The sequence below is a fragment of the Capricornis sumatraensis genome, chromosome 4 (assembly GCF_032405125.1).
Source record: "Capricornis sumatraensis isolate serow.1 chromosome 4, serow.2, whole genome shotgun sequence".
Classification (NCBI taxonomy): Eukaryota; Metazoa; Chordata; class Mammalia; order Artiodactyla; family Bovidae; genus Capricornis; species Capricornis sumatraensis.
The window spans coordinates 41,830,959-41,843,323 of NC_091072.1; the positions used below are offsets into that span (position 1 = coordinate 41,830,959).

Below are 12,365 nucleotides of genomic sequence, written 5' to 3' on the forward strand. Positions count from 1 at the left end.
ACTAAAATTATGCATCCTAAGCAATATTTTTTGCTCGAAAAGTGGTTAGGGCAGTCCTGGTACTTATTTGTGATTATGTATATGCCCATTTCACCAGGTAGCGGGCGTGGAACTAAGAGAAGGATTAAGAAGGAACTAAGAGAGAAAGCCCAGCTGAACTGTCACTAAATGACAAACAGCTACTATCAGTAATATCAACTACTATCAAAAACATTTAAGAACAATGATTATAAATATTTAAACACAATTGCTAAGCTATCATAATGCAGTGTGTTCTGTAAAGTAACCCCAGTTTCCTTTCTGTTGTGGTTTTCATCCATCCGTCCAAGTTTGGCTCTTCGCTTTAGCTTCTCACATCAGGAGATCACGGGACTATATTATTTGGTTGTAATATCTGTGCCTGTCCTTCTGAACTGAAGTGGAGTGGGACTGAGCTTGGGATGTTTTTCTGCTGCTAGTCAGCACTTCCCTTCTCTGAAAAATCTTCACATCCAGAATAGGATGAAAAAGATGAATGGGAGCAGGTCAGTATGGAATCCAGTGCAGGAATACATGCTTTCTTTCTTTCTTTTTTTTTTTTTTTTTTTACAATGTTTTAGAGTCTTTCCTAAAATACACTAAATGAACTTTTAATGTGTAAAAGCACAGGTAATTTTATAAATGTATGAAAGAGCCATATCTCACTTGCTGAATTTTTAATCTTTTTTTCTTTCCTTGCCTTCTTTTCCTGACATCTTACACTGCTACTCATGTTAATCTTGCCCAATCTTCACTCCAAAGAAAAGTGATGACTTAAAGGACATTAAAAAGTAATGAAATGGAAAAGGTTCTCCTTCTTAAAATGTACTTCAAGTTTAAAAAAAAAATGTAAATTTGATATAAGTACTACATATATGGAGCATATCTAATAATTACTAAATGAAGCTTGAATGTATAAAAACACATGTATTTTATAAATGTATGAAAGGTCCATATCTCACTTGCTGAATTTTTAATCTTTTTTCTTTTCTTGCCTTCCTTTCCTGACATCACCCACTGCTACTTGTGTTAATCTTGCCCAAACCCTTTCTAACACCTAAAATTAATAACTTGTGTACATTTCTCTGTTTGATAGGCTTATCTATATAATTATATGCAAACATATATATGCAAATACACATATAAGGTTATATGTATAAGGTTATATGTACTTTTTGACTAAATATGAAATTATATTTTATTCATATTCTGATAATAAGAAATTAATTGTCATTGATTTATAGAATACTTTTATATTTAATTCAAATTATTATATAAGCTACATATATATAGAATTTATATCAAACTTTTATTTTTTTAAGACTTGAGGAGATAATAGTTGAAAACCCTAAAATGGGGAAGGAAATACTCACCCAAGTCCAAGAAACCCAGAGAGTCCCAAACAGGATAAACCCAAGGTGAAAGACCCCAAGACACATATTTATCAAATTAACAAAGATCAAACATAAAGAACAAATATTAAAAGCAGCAAGGGAAAAACAACAAATAACACACAAGGGGATTCCCATAAGGATAACAGCTGATCTTTCAATAGAAACTTTTCAGGCCAGGAGGGAAGCACAGGATATACATAAAGTGATGAAGAAAATAACCTACAGCCCAGATTACTGTACCCAGCAAGGATCTCATTGAAATATGAAGGAGAAATCAAAAGCTTTACACACAAGCAAAAGCTGAGAGAATTCAGCATCACCAAACCAGCACTCCAACAAATGCTAGAGGATCTTCTCTAGACAGGAAACACAGAAAGGGTGTATAAACTCGAACCCAAAACAATAAAGCAAATGGCAATGGGATCATACTTATCAATAATTACCTTCAATATAAATGAGTTGAATGCCCCAACCAAGAGGCAAAGACTGGCTGAATGGATTAAAAAACAAACCCCTATATATGTTGTCTACAAGAGACCCACCTCGAAACAAGGGACACATACAGACTGAAAGTGAAGGGCTGGGAAAAGATATTCCATGCAAAGAGAGACCAAAAGAAAGTAGGAGTAGCAATACTCATATCAGATAAAATAGACTTTAAAACAAAGGCTGTGAAGAGAGACAAAGAAGGCCACTACATAATGATCAAGGGATCAACCCAAGAAGAAGATGTAACAATTATAAATATATATGCACCCAACATAGGAGCACTGCAATATGTAAGACAAATGCTAACATGTATGAAATGGGAAATTAACAATAACACAATAATAGCAGGAGACTTTAATACCCCACTCACACCTATAGATAGATCAACTAAACAGAAAATTAACAAGGAAACACAAACTTTAAATGATACAATAGACAGTTAGACTTAATTAATATCCACAGGACATTTCAGCCCCAAACAATAAATTTCACCTTTTTCTCAAGTGCACACACAACATTCTGCAGGATAGATCACATCCTGGGCCATAAATCTAGCCTTGGTAAATTCAGAAAAATTGAAATCATTCCAAGCATCTTTTCTGACCACAATGCAGTAAGATTCAATCTCAATTACAGGAGAAAAAATATTAAAAATTCCAACATATGGAGGCTAAACAACACTCTGCTGAATAAACAACAAATCACAAAAGAAATAAAAATATGCATAGAAATGAGTGAAAATGAATACACAACAACTCAAAACCTGTTGGATGCTGTAAAAGCAGTGCTAAGGGGAAGGTTCATAGCAATACAGGCATACCTCAAGAAACAAGAAAAAAGTCAAATAAATAACCTAACTCTACACCTAAAGCAACTAGAAAAGGAAGAAATGAAGAACCCCAGGGTTAGTAGAAGGAAAGAAATCTTAAAAATTAGGGCAGAAATAAAGGCAAAAAAAAAAAAAAAGAGAGAGAGACAGAGAGAGAGAGAGAAGCCATAGCAAAAATCAACAAAGCCAAAAGCTGGTTCTTTGAAAGGATAAATAAAATTGACAAACCACTATCCAGACTCATTAAGAAACAAAGGGAGATAAATCAAATCAATAAAATTAGAAATGAAAATGGACAGATCACAACAGACAACATAGAAATACAAAGGATCATAAGAGACTATTATTAGCCATATATGCCCAAAAAATGGACAACTTGGAAGAAATGGACAAATTCTTAGAAAAATACAACTTTACAAAACTGAATCAGGAAGAAATAGAAAATCTTAACAGACACATCACAAGCGAGGAAATTGAAACTGTAATCAGAAATCTTTCAGCAAACAAAAGCCCAGGTCCAGACGGGTTCACAGCTGACATCTACCAAAAATTTAGAGAAAAGCTAACACTTATCCTACTCCAACTCTTCCAGAAAATTGCTGAGAAACGTAAACTTCCAAACTCATTCTATGAGGCCACCATCACCCTAATACCAAAACCTTACAAAGATGCCACAAAAAAAGAAAACTACAGGCCAATATCACTGATAAACATAGATGCAAAAGTCCTTAAAATTCTAGCAATCAAAATCCAACAACACATTAAAAAGATCATACACCATGACCAAGTGGGCTTTATCCCAGTGATGCAAGGATTCTCCAATATCCGCAAATCAATCAATGTAATAAACCACATTAACAAGTTGAAAAATAAAAGCCATGTGATCATCTCAACAGATGCAGAGAAAGCCTTTGACAAAATTCAACATCCATTTATGATAAAAACCCTCCAGAAAGCAGGAATAGAAGGAACATACCTCAATATAATAAAAGCTATATATGACAAACCCACAGCAAACATTATCTTCAATTGTGAAAAATTGAAAGCATTTCCCCTAAAGTCAAGAACAAGCCAAAAAAAAAAAAAAGAACAAGAAAAGGGTGCCCACTCTCACCACTACTATTCAGCATAGTTTTGGAAGTTTTGGCCACAGCAATCAGAGCAGAAAGAGAAATAAAAAGAATCCAAATTGGAAAAGAAGTAAAACCCTGTTTGCAGATGACATAAACCTCTACGCAGAAAACCCTAAAGACTCCACCAGAAAAGTACTAGAGCTAATCAATGAATATAGTAAAGTTGCAGGATATGAAATCAATACGCAGAAATTCCTTGCATTCCTATACACTAACAATGAGAAACCAGAAAGAGAAATTAAGGAAACAATTCCATTTACCATTGCAACGAAAAGAATAGAATACTTAGGAATATATCTATCTAAAGAAACAAAAGACCTATATATAGAAAACTATAAAACACTGGTGAAAGAAATCGAAGAGGACACTAATAGATGGAGAAATATGCCACGTTCATGGATCAGAAGAATCATTATAGTGAAAATGAGTATACTCCCCAAAGCAATCTATAGATTCAATGCAATCCCTATCAAGCTACCAACAGTATTTTTCAGAAAACTAGAACAAATAATTTCACAATTTGTATGGAAATACAAAAAAAAACTCAAATAGCCAAAGCAGTCTTGAGAAAGAAGAATGGTACTGGAGGAATCAACCTGCTGGACTTCAGGCTCTACTACAAAGCCACAGTCATCAAGACAGTATGGTACTGGCACAAAGACAGAAATATAGATCAATGGAACAAAATAGAAAGCCCAGAGTTAAATCCACACAGTATGGACACCTTATCTTTGACAAAGGAGGCAAGAATATACAATAAAAAAAATACAATCTCTTTAACAAGTGGTGCTGCGAAAACTGGTCAACCACTTGTAGAAAAATGAAACTAGAACACTTTCTAACACCGTACACAAAAACAAACTCAAAATGGATTAAAAATCTAAACATAAGACCAGAAACTATAAAACTCCTTGAGGAGAACATAGGCAAAACACTCTCCGACATAAATCACAGCAGGATCCTCTATGACCCACCTCCCAGAATATTGGAAATAAAAGCAAAAATAAACAAGTGGGACCTAATTAAAATTAAAAGCTTCTGAACAACAAAGGAAACTATAAGCAAGTTGAAAAGACAGCCTTCAGAATGGGAGAGATAATAGCCAATGAAACAATGGACAAAGAATTAATCTCAAAAATATACAAGCAACTTATGCAGCTCAATTCCAGAAAAATAAACGACCCAATCAAAAAATGGGCCGAAGAAATAAACAGACATTTCTCCAAAGAAGACATACAGATGGCTAACAAACACATGAAAAGATGCTCAACATCACTCGTTATCACAGAAATGCAAATCAAAACCACAATGAGGTACTATTTCACACCAGTCAGAATGGTTGCTATCCAAAAGTCTATAAGCAATAAATGCTGGAGAGGGTGTGGAGAAAAGGTACCCTCTTACACTGTCAGTGGGAATGCAAACTAGCACAGCCACTATGGAGAACAGTGTGGAGATTCCTTAAAAAACTGGAAATAGTACTGCCATACGACCCATCAATCCCACTGCTGGGCATACACACTGAGGAAACCAGAATTGAAAGAGACACATGTACCCCAATGTTCAACGCAGCACTGTTTACAATAGCCAGGACATGGAAGCAACCTGGATGTCCATCAGCAGACAAATGGATAAGAAAGCTGTGGTACATATACACAGTGGAGTATTACTCAGCCACTTAAAATAATACATATGAATCAGTTCTAATGAGGTGGATGAAACCGGAACCTGTTATACAGAGTGAAGTAAGCCAGAAAGAAAAACACCAATACAATATACTAATGTATATATATGGAATTTAGAAAGATGGTAATGATAACCCTGTATGCGAGACAGCAAAGAGACACAGATGTATAGAAGAGTCTTTTGGACTCTGTGGGAGAGGTTGAGGGTGGGATGATTTAGGAGAATGGCATTGAAACATGTATATTATCATATGTGAAATGAGTCACTAGTCCAGGTTCGATGCATGAGACAGGGTGCTCAGGGCCGGTGCACTGGGATGACCCAGAGGGATGGTATGTGGAGTGGGTGGGAGGGGGGTTCAGGATGGAGAACACATGTACACCTGTGGTGGATTCATGCCAATGTGTGGCAAAACCAATACAATATTGTAGATTTTTTTTTTTAAGTTAAATAAAAGAAATAAATTTGAAGTTCATTTTAAGAAGGAGAAACTTTTGCATTTCATTAGTTTTTAATGTCCTTTCAAGTCATCACTTTTCTTTGGAGTGAAGATGAATATACATTGCAGTCATCTGAATTTGTGCAACTCCTCAGCATTGATCCGATCCAATTAGACGGCAGACAGAATGGAAACCACAATTACAGACAGCTAACCAACTGATCACTTGGATCACAGCCTTATCTAACTCAGTGAACGTGTGAGCCATGGCATGTAGGGCCACCCAAGACAGACAGGTTATGGCGGAAAGTTCTGACAAAACGTGGTCCACTGCAGAAGGGAATGGTGAACTGCTTCAGTATTTTGCTTTGAGAACCCCATGAATGGTATGAAAATGCAAAAAGAAATGACACTTAAAGATGAACTCGCCAGGTGAGTAGGTGCCCAATATGCAACTGGAGAAGAGTGGAGGAAAGGATCCAGAAAGAAACAAGAGGCTGAGCCAAAGTGGAAACAAGGCCCAGCTGTGGACATGACTGGGGATGGAAGTAAAGTCCGAGGCTGTAAAGAACAATGCTGCACAGGAATTTAAAATGTTAGGTACATGAATCAAGGCAAATTGGAAGTGGTCAAACAGGAGATGATAAGAGTGAACATCAACATTTTAGAAATCAGTGAACTAAAGCGAACTGAAATGGGCGAATTTAGTTCAGATGACCATTATATCTACTGTGGGCAAGAATCCCTTAGGAGAAGTAGAGCAGCCCTTATAGTAAAAAAAAAAAAAAAAAAAAAAGATTCTGAGATGCAGTACTTGGATGCAATCTCAAAAATGACAGAATGATCTCTGTTCATTTCCAAAGCAGACCATTCAATATCACAGTAATCCAAGTCTATACCCCAACACTAATGATGAAGAAGTAAAGCTGAACAGTTCCAAGAAGACATACAAGACCTTCTAGAACTAACTCCAAAAAAGAAAAAAGAAAAGATGTCTTTTTATCATAGGGGACTGGAATGCAAAAGTAGGAAGTAAAGAGATACCTCGAATAACAGGCAATTTTGGTCTTGGTGTACAAAATTAGGCAGAACAAAGGCTAACAGAGTTTTGCCAAGAGAAGGCACTGATGATAGCAAACTCCCTCTTCCAAGAACACAAGAGAAGACTCTACACATGGACATCACCATATGGTCAATTCTGAAATCAGATTGATTATATTATTTGCAGCTGAAGATGGAGAAGCTTTGTACAGTCAGCAAAAACAAGACCAGGAGCTGACTGTGGCTCAGATCATGAACATCTTAATGCAAAATTCAGGTTTAAATTGAAGAAAGTAGGGAAAACTAGTCCATTCAGGTATGACCCACATCAAATCCCTTATGATTATACAGTGGAAGTGACAAATAGATTCAAGAGATTAGAACTGATAGTTAGAGTGCCTGAAGAACATGGATGGAGGCTCATAACATTGTACAAGAGGCAGTGATCAAAATCATTCTTAAGAAGAAGAAATGCAAAAAGGCAAAATGGTTGTCTTAGGAGGCCAAACAACTGAGAAAACAAGAGAAGTGAAAGGCAAAGGAGAAAAGGAAATATCTACCAATCTGAATGCAGAATTCCAAAGAGTAGCAAGGAGAGGTCAGAAAGCCTTCCTAAGTTATCAGTGCAAAAAAAGATAGAGGAAAATGATAGAATGGGAAAGACTAGAGATATTTTCAAGAAAATTAGAGATACCAAGGGAATATTTCATGCAAAGATGGGCACAATAAAGGACAGAAATGGTATGGAACTAACAGAAGCAGAAGATATTAAGAAGAGGTGACAAGAATGCACAGAAGAACTATACAAAAAATATCTTCATGACCCAGATAACCATGATTGTGTGATCAGTAACCTAGGGCCAGACTTCCTGGAATGTGAAGTCAACTGGGCCTTAGGAAGCATCACTGCAAAGGTCGTGGAGGTGATGGAATTCCAGCATGAAAGTGAAAGTTGCTCAGTCTTGTCCAATGTTTTGTGACCCCATGGACTATATATTCCATGGAATTCTCCAGGCCAGAATACTGGAAGTGGTAGCCTTTCCCTTCTCCAGGGGATCATCCCAACCCAGGGATTGAACCCAGGTCTCCTACATTGCAGGTGGATTCTTCATCAGCTGAGCCACAAAGGAAGCCCAAGAATACTGGAGTGGGTAGCCTAGCCCATCTCCAGTAGATCTTCCCAACCCAGGAATTGAACCGGGGTCACCTGGGTTCCAGGCAGATTCTTTACCAACTGAGCTATCAGGGAAACCCTGGAATTCCAGCTGAGGTATCTCAAATCCTAAAAGATGATGCTGTTAAAGTGATGCATTCAATGTAGCAGCAAATTTGGAAACTCAGCAGTGGCCACAGGACTGGAAAGGGTCAGTTTTCATTCCAATCCCAAAGAAAGGTATTGCCAAAAAACGTTCAAACTACCACACAATTGCTCTTGTTTCACAGGATAGCTAAGTAATGCTCAAAATTCTCCAAGCTAGGTTTCAACAGTATGTGAACTGAGAACTTCCAGATGTTCAAGCTGGATTTAGAAAAGGCAGTGGAACCAGAGATCAAATTGCCAACATCTGCTGAATCATCAAAAAAGTAAGACAGTTCCAGAAAAATATCTACTTCTGCTTTATAGACTATGCCAAAGCCAATAGACTACACCGAAGACTGTGTGGATCACAGCAAACTGTGGAAAATTTTTTAAAAGTTGGGAATACGAGACCACCTTAACTGCCTCCTGAGAAACCTATATGCAGATCAAGAAGCAACAGTTAGAACCAGACGTGAAACAATGGACTGGTCCCAAATTAGGAATGGGGTACATCAAAGTTGTATATTGTCACCTTGCTTATTTAACTTATATGCAGAGTACATCAAGTGGCAATGCCAGGCTGGATGAAACACAAGCTGGAATAAGGATTGCTGGGAGAAATATCAATAACCTCGGATATGCAGAATACATGACCCTTATAGCAGAAAGCGATGAAGAACTTTAGAGCCTCTTGATGAAAGCAAAATAGGAGAGTGGAAAAGCTGGCTTAAAACTCAACATTCAAAAAACTAAGCTCATAGCATCCAGTCCCATCACTTCATGGCAAATAGATGTGGGAAAAAATGGAAACAGCAACAGAATTTATTTTCTTGGACTCCAAAATCACTGCAGATGGTGACTGCATCCATGAAATTAAAAGATAGTTACCCATTGCAAGAAAAGCTATGACAAACCAAGACAGCATATTTAAAAGCAGAGGCATTACTTTACCAACCAAGGTCTGTGTAGTCAAAACTATGGTTTTTCCAGTAGTCATGTATGGATGTAAGAGTTGGACCATAAAGAAAGCTAACTGCCAAAGAGCTGATGCTTTTCAACAGTGGTGTTGGGGAAGGTTCCTGAGAGTCTCTTTGGACAGTAAGGAGATCAAACCAGTCAACCTTAAAGGAAATCATTCCTGAATATTCACTAGAAGCACTGATGCTGAAGTTCCAATACTTTGATCACCTGATGTGAAGGACTGACTCATTGGAAAAGACCCTGATGCTGGGAGAGATTAAAGGCAGGAGGAGAAGGGGATGACAGAGGATGAGATTATTGTATGGCATCACCAACGCAATGGACATGAGTTTGAGCAAGCCCTGGGCATTGGTGATGGACAGGGAAGCTTGTCATGCTGTAATCCATGGGGTTGCAGAGTCGGACATGATGAATGACTGAACTTAACTTTTCATCATTGATCAGCTAACATGCATTCTCCCCTCCCAATCCCACACATTTTTAGAAAGACAAGTTGGCCTTTGGATGTAGATTTGGGTGAAACTTAGGAGAATGAACAGTTTTAGGTACTGATGAACACTTGGATGTAATTTACTGTCTTCACTCTCTTTTGTGTACCAGTTTGACAGATTCTTCATCTTAGGGAATTCTTCTGTTACCCTTCAGCTACAAAATCAATCAGCCAGTATTATGTATCCACTGTGTTCAGGCCATGCTCTGTACAAACACTGATGTGTTGTGAAACCTCCTAATCACTGCCTTAGAAAAGGAAAGCATGTGTGGAAAGTGAAAGTGTAAGTGTAGAAAGTAAAAGTGTGTAGAAAGTCAGTATGCTTAGAGAAAGTGAATGTGTCTGTGTTTAATTAATGTGGTTGTGAGTTCAGAATGAATGTACATATAGAAAGTGAAAGTGTGTTTGTGTAGACAGTGAAAGTGTGGGGAGTAAATGTGTATGAGTGTAGAAAGTTAAAGTGTGTGTAGAAAGTGAAAGTGTATGAGTGTAGAAAGTGAACATGTGTGTTGAAAGAGAGTGTGTGTGTGTTTGTGTGAAAAGTAAATTGTGTGTGGAAATTGAATATGTGTGTGTGTGTAAAAAGTGAATGTGTCTGTGTAGAAAGTGAATGTGTGTGTAGAAATGAATGTGTATATGTGTGAAGGTGTTGAAGGTGAATATGTGTGTGCAAAGTGAGTGTGGTAGTGTGGAAAGTGAAAGTGTATATAGAAAGTGAAAGTGTATGGACAGTCAATCTGTATGTAGAAAGTGAATGTGTGTGCATACACAAGTGAATGTGTGTGTAGAAAGTGAATAAGTGTGTATATGTGTTGAAAGTGAGTTTTTGTGGGTGTAGGTGAAGAATGTGAATGTGTGTGTGCAGCAAGTGAATGTGTGTGAGTGTAGAAAGTGAGTGTTTGTAAAAGGTAAATTTGTATATAAAATGAAAGTAGGTGTAGAGACTGAATGTGTGTAGAAAGTGAAAATGTGTGCATGGTGAAAGTGTGTGTAGAGAATGAAATTGTGTGTATAGAGTGAACGAGTGTAGAAAGTGAAAGTGCATGGGTGTAGAAGGTGAAAGTGTGTGATTGTAGAAAGTAGAAGTGTGTGTATAGAAACTGAGTTTGTGTGTGTAGAAAGTGTATGTGTCTGTGCATAGAAAGTGACTGTGTGTGTAGAAATGAATGTGTATGTGTGTGTAGAAATAAATGTGTGTGTTGTTGAAAGTGAATGGGTATGTGTACAATGTGAGTGTATTGTAGAAAGTGAATGTATGTAGATAGTGAATATCTGTGTAGAACGTGTATTTCTGTGTGTTTGTAGAATGAGAATGTTTGTGAGTGTAGTATGTAATTGTGTGTGTGTAAATGTGAATATGTGTGTGTGTAGAAAGTGGAAATGTGTAGAAAGTGAGTGGATAGAAAGTGAAGTGTATATAGAAAGTGAAAGTGTGTGGGAACTGAATGTGTGTAAAATGGGAAAGTGTCTGTAGAAAGTGAAAATGTGTGGACAGTGAATGTGTATGGAAGGTGAAATTGTGTGTTGAAAGGGAATGTGTGTGTAGGAAGTGAATCTGTGTATGTGTGAAACTGGAAGTGTGTGTGTGTGTGTGTGTAGAATGTGAATGTGTAGAAATGAATCAGTGTGTGGAAAGTGAAAGTGCGTTGTAGAAAAACACCAATACAGTATACTAACACATATATATGGAATTTAGAAAGATGGCAATGATGACCCTGTATGCAAGACAGGAAAAAAGACACAGCTGTGTATAACGGACTTTTGGACTCAGAGAGAGAGGGAGAGGGCGGGATGATTTGGGAGAATGGCATTCTATCATGTATACTATCATGTAAGAATTGAATCGCCAGTCTATGTCTGACGCAGGATACAGCATGCTTGGGGCTGGTGCATGGGGATCACCCACAGAGATGTTATGGGGAGGGAGGTGGGAGGGGGTTTCATGTTTGGGAACACATGTAAGAATTAAAGATTTTAAAATTTAACTAAAAAAATTAAAAAAAAAAATTTAAGATGGTTAAGTGTTCTTACCAGAACAAAAAATAAATAAATAAAATGTGAAAGAAAAAAAAAAAAAAGAAAATGAAAGAGTGTGTGCATAGAAAGTGAATGTTTGTGTGTAGAAACCGATTTTAGGTTTAGAAATGAATGTGTATGTGTGTATGGAAAGTGAAAGTGTGTATGGAAAGTGAAAGTGTATGTAGTAAGTTAAAGTGTAGGAGTGTGGAAAGTGAAAGTGTGTCTGTAGAAAGTGTGTGTGGAAAGAAAATGTGTAGAAAGCAAAAGTTTATAGAAAGGGAATGTGCGTGTGTGTGTGCGTGTGTGTGTGTAGAAAGTGAATGTGTGTTTTCTGTGTAGAAAGTGATTGTGTGTAGATAGTGAATGTGTATGTTTTGAAACTGTATGTCTGTGTGAGTATAAAATGAGAATGTGAGTGTAGACTGTAATGTGTGTGTAGAAAGTGAAAATGGCTGTGTAAAAATATGTATATCTAGAATGTGAATGTGTGTGTAGAAAGTGAATGCATGTCTGTGTGTGGGAAGTGAATGTGTGTGTAAAAAGTGA

At 37.1% G+C, this 12,365-nt stretch overlaps 1 protein-coding gene across 1 annotated transcript in view; it reads left to right on the forward strand.

The window, feature by feature from the left end:
• The window catches only part of CSMD1 (CUB and Sushi multiple domains 1), a 1,675,023-nt gene that overhangs the window by 1,286,190 nt on the left and 376,468 nt on the right, over nucleotides 1-12,365 (forward strand). The window lies entirely within an intron of this gene.